An 11,834-nucleotide genomic window follows, 5' to 3' on the forward strand; every position below is an offset into this window, starting at 1 on the left:
GCTTTTCCTGTGTGTTTTGTAAAAAGTTTGTGTAATCAGAACATAGTTTAAGTGTAATAAGAACACGTACAGGAAAAAGAAATCGAGTCTAGTGGGTAGCGCTCCCTGCTCCCATTCTCAGGTACAGCGTTTCGATTCCCACCACCGTCACGTATTTTTGTTTGTTTATCTGCTGTTCTGTAAGAAGAAACTGTAAAAAAAATGAAATCTCATTCTAAGGGAATGAATTCTCTTATTTGCTCTTAGAACGAAGGGATAGAACGCCTTCGTAGTTCTCTCAGGACGAAAAATTGAGTCCTATGGATAGTCTGTAGCTTGAATAACTGTTACCTTGTGCACATTTAGTCTCGAGAACAAATCACAATTCTGGAAACGCGGTTAGTGTACTGAAAATACCATCTTTTGGTGCAAAAGGATTTAAAAACGCTTAGAGTGCCGGGAGACAGGAAGGATAGTAATACTGGACTCAAAGGCCAGCGTGCCAAACGAAATCCTTCTGTCCAGCGCCACTTCGTTTTTATTTCTTTCTGCCACGTAACAAAACGTCTTTATTGTGCAGCGGCTTCAGGAGCCAAAACTATATACAAAGTCTTGAGATAAGAAGTTTTTGCAAATGGGCAAACATGCTCTAATGCACTTGTTGCACTCAGCAGATATTTGCAGATTGGTAATTACTCCCTTATTATCCTTGCAGATTTTACACATTGGTGACGGCTACGAAAGAAGAAAACCCTCGAAATTGGTTTTGTTTCTGAGGCCATTTTAGCAGGCCGGCTGGCAGCTGTGTGAGTAGAACTTTAATCTTCGTAAAAGGATGTCAGCGCTTCCAAATCGCCACGCAGCCTACGGGTATTGCTCAAAGGTGTGATAGCTTTTCTTTGTTTCATGATCTGGCTTCCTCCTCCAGTTTCTCTTTCCAGCTCTCTACTACTTTTTTGCATAAATTTTTCTCATAAACATCGTGGCTGCCAGCAGCTCCGCACAACAGTTCAAATATGAACAAGCAACAGTCCGGAACATTCTCCTTGTACTCGCTGTTTACCCAAAGCTCGCAACCTGAAAGAAAGGACACACTTCAAAACAGGAAACAAGTATGTTTCATTTTCGCGACATAAAGATTTTGGTCAACCTCAGCAGAACAAGAAACCGTACACGAGAAGCACCCTTTGGTAAAAAAGGCCCTGGCAAGCTCAAGAAAAATGTGTCTTTTTTCAAAATGGGTCCACAACCTCATCATTGTGTGTACCTCGATTCGGCAACTTATTAGCAGGCAGACGGTATTAAGTCAGCTTTACTGAAGGGTGGAACACTTTACGCATTCAATTTCTTGGGTTTTAAAGAAATTTTCTAGGGTATCTGCATTAAGGAAAGTGGTACTAAAAGCAGAAATGACAGTCGTCGATGGGTTGTGTTAGTTTCCCACTATTACTTTTTCACATCCCTTACCGAAAAGTAATGCGTTTGGAATAGACGGCGGGATATTTATATTGTATTTTAAACATATCTTGTATTCACGAATGCGGTAAAAATGTACACGAAATGTGTTCCTGAAAATTCTTACTCGGTATCCTGAATATATTATTAAAATATGTCAAAATACCTCACCTAAAGCAGGCTTCAAGAAGGTTTATATATAAAAAAAATTATGCATATGCGGTTTTAGCCTCTTATCAGTGTGTTAAAAGTGTATTTTTATAAGGATGAAATTACTTCGTCCCAAGTGTACTTCAAATGTAACAAACGGCAGTTCTCTAAGCATATTTTCAGCACACTTCCAGCTGCCGTAGAACACTAGTGCTGTAAATCGTGTTTCGGTGAATCGTATTTGCAAACTGGAAATGTATTAGAAGTTTACTTTCGTAAATGTGAAACTAATTTATCCAATATATACTTCAATTCTACAAGACAGGCAGCCCTCTAAATATATTTGCAGCAAGCTGCAAGCAGCCATAGAGCAATAGTTTGCTGGAAATCGCTTTTCGGGGAATAGCATTTGCATATTCGAAATGCATAAAAGTGTACTTTCGTAAATATGACATTAATTCATCAAAGTTATACTTCAATTGTAACGTATCGGCAGTCCTCTGAAGACATTTCGAGCCCATTTCAGGCTGCCGTATAACAATCTATTGCAGGAGATCCAGTTTCCAGGAATCGCTTTTGCATATGGAAAATGTGTTCTCACGGGGAGGTCTCCACAAGCAACTATGCAGCGCAGAGAAGTACTGTACGGCCTTACGTTTTGCGAAAGTTCACACCCACACCATCAGCGTCGTCGTCTGCAACAGTACCGATATTCCCTTCGTTGAAAGCAGGTAACAGTATTAAAAGTGTACTTTCGTATTCATAAAATTGATTCATCCAAAGAATGCTTCGAATATAACAAATGGGCAGTCCTCTAAACAGTCCTCTAAGCTGCCGTGGAACAATCTAATGCTCGAAATGACGCTTCGGGCAACAGTGTTAGCTGCCGGTCTTAGCGTGACTTTCTTTTTCCTTGCTGCGCATGCGCGCTGTGCTAGCAATAAACGTTGTTGATGTCTGCGCTTTGTGGTGTCTTCCTTCTTATCCGTGTTCGTCTTTGTGCTGTGTGAATGAAAACCTCTGTCATAGATGCCGATGCATTTTTTGCTTTACAGTTAAACTCTTGATGAATTCAGGACGCAATTTGCGACTAGAAATTCGGGTCTAGATCGCCCACAGATTCGAACTCGACCAGTCCCACACTTGGGCGACAGTTTGAGGGCCAACAATATATGCGTCAGAAGCACCTCACCGGGCAAGATAATTTCTCCTCTCCAGGAGAGGGGGTGGGGGGGGGTATACGTAAGGCAAGCCAAGTATTGCGCATGTCTCAACACTTCTAGTTTGCTAACGTCACTTCCTGCCGGCATTTGCAGCGTGGCGTCATGTTTCCTGCTGAAGCTGCGCCACGTGACCTTGCTACGTCATCGACCTCTTAAATGATGACCATGCCGCGTTTTCTCAGGCATGCGGCTCCTTATGTTTAGGCACAAAAGGGTCATCGATCAAAGCGTTGTGTCGGCGGGTCAGCCATTAGTTCTGACATTGACAACTGGTAATCAGTCTCGTCCTTGAAAACCGCCTCAAGCGGAAGTGAATATATTTTAATGTAATGTATTTAATGTATATTTAGTGCATTTTAATGAATTAGGTATAATAAGGTGGCGGAAGTTTCATTTTTGACATATTTGTAAAATGCTCAAAATTTTACTCCAAGCATACGTACAAAGCTTTCTTTTTGGGGTATAAGTACAGGTACAAAAGAATACAAAATGAACATGAAATTAATACAATATGCTCTAAATGCATTTTTAGCATAGCGCTTTTTTCGCTAAAGGATTGCGAAGCGTATGCTCTACGACCGGCAATCTTGGCATTTTGAAGGTAATGCCATGTAGCCCCTGCCATCTGTTCTCTCCTTTCCTCCTCAGACGTGTGGCATTATCCTGAGAAGCGCTTGCGCAGGCGCTTGGGTAATAATCTGGCTAAAGCATTCTAACACTACCCTTAGAAGGGCAAAAATATTATAGTATGATGTAGCCGCCGTGTTGGCTGAGTAGTTATGGTGCCCAGCTACTGACTCGAAAGAAATGGGTTCGATTCCGGCTGCAGCCGTTGCTTTTGGATGGAAGCAAGATGCTGGAAAAGGCCTGCGTACTCTGTTATGTCAATGCACGCTAAATATTCCCAGATAAATGACATTGTCCGGAGCGCCCAGTACGGCGTCCCACGTAGCCTTAGTACCTTCGAGACGTTCAAGCCCAGAAAACCATAAACTTTTATATAGCACGTATTAAGCCCTAGCATGCAACACTTGTACAATAAAAACTAGCCACCCTCTTTTAAAATTGTTGCTCAATATCATTACCTTATCTGCAAGTAATAGTAGCCTGAAAAAGACAATCTACAAACTGTCTTCAGACCACACATCATTCGTTATTTTATGTGAAAATTTTTATCTCTTTATTGAAAAATGCAGCAGCTTCAGTCCCTCAAAACGTTAAGTATATTTTTTTCTACGAAAACGTGGGCAGCTGCTGTGTTCCTTGAGTTAACAGTATTTTATACAATTGATGAATTTTTTTTAATTAGCCTCGTGCGGTAAAATGATGGGCTCGCGTCAAGACAACTTGCCAAAAAAGAGATGATCGACTGACGAGGGAAATCGCTGCCAGACTGTGACCAGGTTTTTCTTGTTTCGTAGACTGCTCTATGAAATAACCAAAAAACCAAGCCCTTTCTTTCTTATCATGCTTAATATTAACCCAGAAGAGATAGTCAATAATTGATCGTTTAAAACAAAATTCGAACTTAACCAGACCAACTCGAACCAATTCCAAGACGCAGCAGCCAGGACAGCGAGACAATCACACAAGTTCACATTGGCCACCAGCCCTTGTCCAACTCAGCCGTTTCTTACTGCGACTCAAAGACCGCTTCCCCAAAGAAAGAGGCAGGGTGTCAATAGAGCGCGTTGCGTCCTATGCCCTGTCTCGTACGCCAAGGAGAAAAGAATCTTGGTTATGAACTCCAACCACCCAAAAGTGGTGTCCGGAGTATGGACATCGAACAGAACACCCTGGCCGACCACTTGAACGTTTTCAGGACAGAACTGCTTTCGAGTGAGTGAAAATAATGAGCGTGGAGCTCAATCTGTTTAATAATATTCATCTCGAATTATGGCAGTATCAGAACTCAACATAGAATGTGAAAAGTACTTCAACAGGGTGAGTTGTTGGGCTAGTTGGTGTTCGGATTTTACAGGCATATTTTTAGCGCAAAGGACGGGACGAGATACAGACAAGACGAGCACGGGCGCTACTGACAACTGCTTTATTGAAGAAAGATCGAGGCATATAAATACATATCTGGCCTGCGCCAGCGCTACCTAACAAGGAACTTGGAATCATAGCAGATGACGCGATAGGAAATTGATCTCAGCATTATACAAAACGACAGACGTGTCACTAACGCAGTTCTGACCCCCTTTCCTGATAAAGAAAGCTTCCAAAGTTTCACGGGCAGTTTTTTGACAACTTCTGCCAAGGATTGAAGCACTCCGGAACCGTGGCTCACACTTGGTACAAGCAATGCAGTGGGCAACTAAATTCGTGCGTTCCTTATTGTAGATATCTTTAGCATGCTCCCGGAGTCGATCGTTTACGCAGCGCCCTGTCTGGCCGATATACATCTTGCCACATGACAGGGGAATCCTGTACACGACGTTCATAGCGCACTGCACAAACCGTTTTTCGTAGTTCTTTTTGCAGCCCCTTTTTTTGTCTTCGCAAGTAATGCGGCGGCTCAGCTGAGCAAGTTTCTTAGGGGCTGAAAAAACCATAGGCACGTCAAACCTATTAGCCACCTTTTTCAGGTTGTGGGATACCTTGTGCAGGTACGGTACCACTTCCGGCTTTTGCTGACCATCCATAGTCTTTGCTGCAGATGTGCGCTTACCAGGATTCATTTTCTTGAGGAGCGTTTCTGCGACTGCCATCACGACCGACCCAGGGAAGCCGGCTGAAAACAGCCTACCCAATTGATGCTCAAAACTTGCCTGCATCTCATGGACACACGACTTCCTTAGCGCCGAATCCAAGCAGAGAGTTGCTATGCCTCTCTTTACTATTTTCGAATGAGAGGAGTCGTACGGCAAGAGCTCTTTTTGTGCTCGGGGAGAATACGCCCAGCAGACGTGCTTTTCCCTGAACATAAGCCTCAAGTCTAAAAACTGAAGAATCCCTTCGACTGGAAGTTCGTAGGTAAAACTGAGCCCTCTGCCATGTAGTTTAAAATCATCAAGAACACACTGTAGTGTTCGCTCATTAGAAATGGGGCAGAGGTTGTTTAAAACAATTAAAAAGTCGTCCATAAAACGAAAAACTTTAAGGACTTTGTCATTGTTAAAATGATTAAAATGATCGTGTAAAGAGCGATCAATATATGATAAAAAAATGTTGCACAAGCCAGGGGCGATGCATGAACCAATGCAAATGCCCTTCTTTTGTAGATAAAACTGGTCGTCAAATTTGATAAAAGTGGAACGAAGATAAAATTCTAAAAGGCCTAAAAAGTTGTCTACCGTCAAACCTGCAGCATTCTGGAAAGCCACAGCACCATTTTCATCTATGCTGCCGTCAAAGATTGCATAGATGAAAATGGTGCTGTGGCTTTCCAGAATGCTGCAGGTTTGACGGTAGACAACTTTTTAGGCCTTTTAGAATTTTATCTTCGTTCCACTTTTATCAAATTTGACGACCAGTTTTATCTACAAAAGAAGGGCATTTGCATTGGTTCATGCATCGCCCCTGGCTTGTGCAACATTTTTTTATCATATATTGATCGCTCTTTACACGATCATTTTAATCATTTTAACAATGACAAAGTCCTTAAAGTTTTTCGTTTTATGGACGACTTTTTAATTGTTTTAAACAACCTCTGCCCCATTTCTAATGAACGAACACTACAGTGTGTTCTTGATGATTTTAAACTACATGGCAGAGGGCTCAGTTTTACCTACGAACTTCCAGTCGAAGGGATTCTTCAGTTTTTAGACTTGAGGCTTATGTTCAGGGAAAAGCACGTCTGCTGGGCGTATTCTCCCCGAGCACAAAAAGAGCTCTTGCCGTACGACTCCTCTCATTCGAAAATAGTAAAGAGAGGCATAGCAACTCTCTGCTTGGATTCGGCGTTAAGGAAGTCGTGTGTCCATGAGATGCAGGCAAGTTTTGAGCATCAATTGGGTAGGCTGTTTTCAGCCGGCTTCCCTGGGTCGGTCGTGATGGCAGTCGCAGAAACGCTCCTCAAGAAAATGAATCCTGGTAAGCGCACATCTGCAGCAAAGACTATGGATGGTCAGCAAAAGCCGGAAGTGGTACCGTACCTGCACAAGGTATCCCACAACCTGAAAAAGGTGGCTAATAGGTTTGACGTGCCTATGGTTTTTTCAGCCCCTAAGAAACTTGCTCAGCTGAGCCGCCGCATTACTTGCGAAGACAAAAAAAGGGGCTGCAAAAAGAAAAAAGAACCACGAAAAACGGTTTGTGCAGTGCGCTATGAACGTTGTGTACAGGATTCCCCTGTCATGTGGCAAGATGTATATCGGCCAGACAGGGCGCTGCGTAAACGATCGACTCCGGGAGCATGCTAAAGATATCTACAATAAGGAACGCACGAATTTAGTTGCCCACTGCATTGCTTGTACCAAGTGTGAGCCACGGTTCCGGAGTGCTTCAATCCTTGGCAGAATTTGTCAAAAAACTGCCCGTGAAACTTTGGAAGCTTTCTTTATCAGGAAAGGGGGTCAGAACTGCGTTAGTGACACGTCTGTCGTTTTGTATAATGCTGAGATCAATTTCCTATCGCGTCATCTGCTGTGATTCCAAGTTCCTTGTTAGGTAGCGCTGGCGCAGGCCAGATATGTATTTATATGCCTCGATCTTTCTTCAATAAAGCAGTTGTCAGTAGCGCCCGTGCTCGTCTTGTCTGTATCTCGTCCCGTCCTTTGCGCTAAAAATATGCCTGTAAAATGTGAAAAGATGCACAAGGCCTCTTTAGCCTGCCTAAGGCAATTGCGTTCATCAAGTTAACATTGTAGATATGCAATGTATACTAAATGCTGCGTGCTGACGATTTAGTCACCCCTTAAAGAACCGAGTTGGTCCTAAAATATTTCCATTTCATTCTCAAGCCTCGGTTGGTGCCAGAGTCTATATTGAGCCCAACCTGACGGAGTTCAGCCAGAACTGTTTCTGTTTATCTGAGCCCTCATGCGCGTCGTAATAGACGAGCCTTTATTAATGTCGAGCTTTAAAATAGACGAGCCTTTATTAATGTCGAGCTTTCTCGACCGAATAACATGCACGACGTTCTCACTGCACAAGGGTTTTACCAGTTCGCTTCCAACGCAGTGAACAACATACAAGCATATGGCAGAACTTGTGCTTAGCGGCAAGTCCTAGTTAACTCGTGTCTCTTCTGCTCTCTTGAGCTTTTTTATTCGCACAACCTATGAAGGCAGAGGTAATAACATATGCACACACACGTTGATTTCGCAATAAACGAAGCGTTTTAAAAGGTATGAGCAAATCAGGGAGCGTGCCATATTAAGAACAAAATAGAGATCAGCCTCCACACCATGAGGAAATAGCGTTCCTGGTTTATGAACTGAATTCATTCAGCAAGTGTTCTAGAAAATGTAAGTGCATTTTTGTAATTCTCCCAATGCATATCATCAGCACGTAAAACGCTGCAAAGCCCAACTTCAGTTTTTTTTTAACGTACCTTCGCCTTTACCCAGCCTGGGCACGCTAAACAAATCGCACATTTTTCCGTCGGTGAAGATGACAGGATCAGTTTCCTTTTTGTCACCTGCGAAAAGTGCGGCATATTGTTATGGAGGTCCTGTCCTGCGTCGCAGCTGTCGCTTCAGTGAAGTTAGTTTGCCTTCGATAAGGCGAGGAAACAGAGAAGCACAATAGGTCTCCAATGATATGAGGTACAGTCCTGCAATGCCTTCAATGTACCGAGGAATCTTTATTAAATACCAAACATGAAATACTGCACTACTGAAACTAAGTTGTTCACTCTTGGACTATTTCTTGACCTACGTAAAGCTTTTGATTCCGTTAACCATGAAATATAAATAACCAAACTTAGTAATTATGAAATACGTGGTGGTGCACAGGATTTGAGGCGGAATTATCTCACTAATAGGTACCAGTACGTAGAATTCAACAATGATGTATCGCCCAAACTAAAAGTAATCAGTGGTGTCTCGCAAGGGTCTATACTAGGTCCAATTTTATTTAATCTTAAAATATATGACTTGTCTTATATGCCTGATTCTCCTCGTCTGATTATGTACGCAGATGATGCTAATGTATTTTTTGCGTCTACTACGCTTCCAAATCCAGAATGTACAGTTAATGAATATTTGAAGAAAATTTCAGCATGGTTGCATACAAATAGGCTACAAGTAATTGTAAATAAAACCAAATATATAATTTTTGCTCCAGTTAATAAACTTGCTGAAACAACCGCTGCTATATCATTTAATACTGTTGAAATTGAACAAACAGCGACGCAGAAATTTTTGGGCGTGTGGTTTGAGACCGATCTATCTTGGAACATACGTATAGACAAGCTAAGTGCAGAATTAAGTAAGGTTCTGGGGTGTCTTTGTAGGTTAACTAGCTTGATATCTCTCTGGTTGAAGAAAACATTGTACTACACTTTATTTTATTCCCTACTATCATATTGCAGCCTAGTATGGGGTACTACGAGTAGAAAAATTTTACCCGCGGTGAGCCATATTACAGAAAAAAATTTTAAGAATGTTTGAAAGCTACAGGTGTAGACCTCAAGATTTACCAACTAAGCCCCTCTTCTTAAAACATGAAATCCTTAAACCTACTCAGTTAAACTATTACAAGCTTGCACAATACATTAAAAAATAAGCTATATGATAAGGACGGGCCTAAGACACCAAATCGATACTGCTTACGAAAAGAAACACTTCGAACACCACGCATACGTACAAACTATGGCACGCAACACTTAAACTACCAAGTCCCCTTAATTTTAAATAACCCAGGAAACAGGATTGACTTCAGGGCACGCATTTCGAGTAAGTCACTCAGAAGATTCCTGCTGGAGAGCGAAAAATAAATAGTTAACTATATAATTTCTCGTTATGTTGCTTTGTTATAACACAATAATTTAACTTTATATTTAAACGTGTGCTACGAATATTTAATGTATTTTATATGCTTGTTAGTGTTTTTACACTTTTATTTTTGTTCACTTTCAACGTTTGCTGTCTGTACAAGATTGTATATGCTTCCCAGTTTTGTTTGAAATTGCACCTTGTTTGCCGCTACTGCTCGATAGGGCAGGAGCCCCTGTCAGGCTAGGTCTTTAGCTCCTGCTTTATTGCGCGTTTGTTACCTGTTTACAATGAATGAGCTTCGACCTCACAAAAAAGGAAGGTCAGCAAAGATGAAAGATGCCATAACTGCGGGCACTTCAGCAAGGAACTTTTAACATTTTTCGGACTACGCAGATGTTCTTGAGGCAAATATCTTGCGAAAAACCTGATTATAGTATGTACTATAAATTATGAAAAGCATTGTACTAGTAGTAGTTAGAAGCTTGCTCAAAACTCAAGGACATAATAACACGAAGCAAGCCTCAGCTTTGGAACTGTTATCGTAGAGGAAATATAATGGTAGCCTGCGCTTGTGCACGCGCCAGGAAACGGCACATTTTGCATAAATATAACACACATCAAACTTTTTTCTACCTGGCTCATGAGAGAAGTTTATCTTCGCAGTATGCACGTATTATTCTGACCTCCATGTGGCAACAAGGCACAAAACACCAAAACGAGGTCGGTTAGTCTTTAAGCACTTTCCTTGATTGCGATTTAATAGCCTCGAGTAAAAAGAAGCAGTTCATTACATTCGGTACTGGTCGGTGGCCACAGAGTTCGAGATCTAATTTTAACCACCCCGCAGAACATTCAGCTATCCAAGCCACACCAATGGGAACAAGCCCAATTCACCAGCAACCTCTGCAAACCCACGCAGCTTTTTACAAGCAAGTTGTTTATGAGTGTTCATGTAAGCAATTGTAATTTCTACGTACACAAGATGAAGAATAACAAGAATGTGTTAAATGTGTACAATTTTTTGGCTTTTTGATTTTCTGGCGACACTTACAAGCAATTTTGCAATGTTTGCGCAGAACCGTTCATAGAATCGTGTCTCTTGGCTTACCTGTGTATTCGTATTCGACACCATTTTTTCCTGTGTAATTAAGCGCAGTCACCGCTTTTACTCGTCCGTCATCAAAGGAGCTGCAATAAATTTTCCATTGATCAGCAAAGTGTGACTGGCAATAGCAATACTAATTATTAAATGCGGTCAAGCAGAGAGAGCACTGGAGGGCTATTAATGACGCAAGCAAAGTGGATGTTATTTCAGCAGACTTCGAGTAATTTAATCGACTGATGCCAGGTGTAATAAGGACGGAGGTTGTGGAAAATCAAAAAGGAATTCTCACTGAGCCAAGTAGTAGGCATGATTGATAGTGGCAAAGTTTAATACAAACTTCCTATCCCGTTTTTTCGGAAAGGTCATTATTTCGTAACCCACAATAAAAATCTCGCCGAAATCACTGCACTGATCTCTGTTGATGCGCAACAGTGTCTCTGAGTCCGTTGATGAGATATACAAATTACCCCCGCATCCATCGGTCGTATTACAGAAAAAAAACTTAGAGGACGGTTAAGCGTCGCCTTTAAGAGTTGAACGCGACAGCGTGTTGCAGCACTGCCAGGGAGTCCACGGAACGCCATCGCCAGGTCGGCGCGACGTCTTGCACGTTAGACAAACCGCTTTGCTACGTAGATGAAACGAACGCGCCGAGGCGCAAACTACATAAAAGTGCTGTCAGGCGCCTTGCCGAAACTCGCGGGACTCAAGTTGCAGTCGTATTTCATCGGCACATCGTCCTCGACAAATTCGATGCCACTAACGCCAGCATAGCTTCCGCGCTGAACGGACGGGCAACAAGCCGCAAGCTTCGCGGTGAACGCATTTCTGATGTGCGCTGCGTTGTACGCCGCTCACCGCGTAAATCCTCGTGCCCGCACGGCCCCACTGCGCCAGAATGAAACGTGCAGGAGCCGCTGCCATCTCGCGCTATCTGTTGGGGCAGTGAGGTACATTGCGAGGAGGAAGAGGGGCAGGGAGTGGTTTTAGTGGGCGGCGCCTGATGGCGCTACGTGCGCGCATCTGGTATTTTTC

General features: G+C 42.5%; 1 long non-coding RNA gene across 1 annotated transcript; it reads right to left on the reverse strand.

Annotated features, from left to right (window-relative positions):
- Positions 1-503: 503 nt before the first annotated feature.
- On the reverse strand, positions 504-10,876 carry LOC144105463 (uncharacterized). Its single transcript, XR_013308799.1, has 3 exons — positions 10,803-10,876; positions 8,308-8,394; positions 504-1,056 (listed from the first exon to the last, which is right to left on the reverse strand). It is a non-coding gene; the product is annotated as an uncharacterized LOC144105463 (long non-coding RNA).
- Between the last annotated feature and the right edge of the window lie 958 nt (positions 10,877-11,834).

The sequence above is a fragment of the Amblyomma americanum genome, chromosome 9 (assembly GCF_052857255.1).
Source record: "Amblyomma americanum isolate KBUSLIRL-KWMA chromosome 9, ASM5285725v1, whole genome shotgun sequence".
In the NCBI taxonomy this organism is placed as follows: domain Eukaryota; kingdom Metazoa; phylum Arthropoda; class Arachnida; order Ixodida; family Ixodidae; genus Amblyomma; species Amblyomma americanum.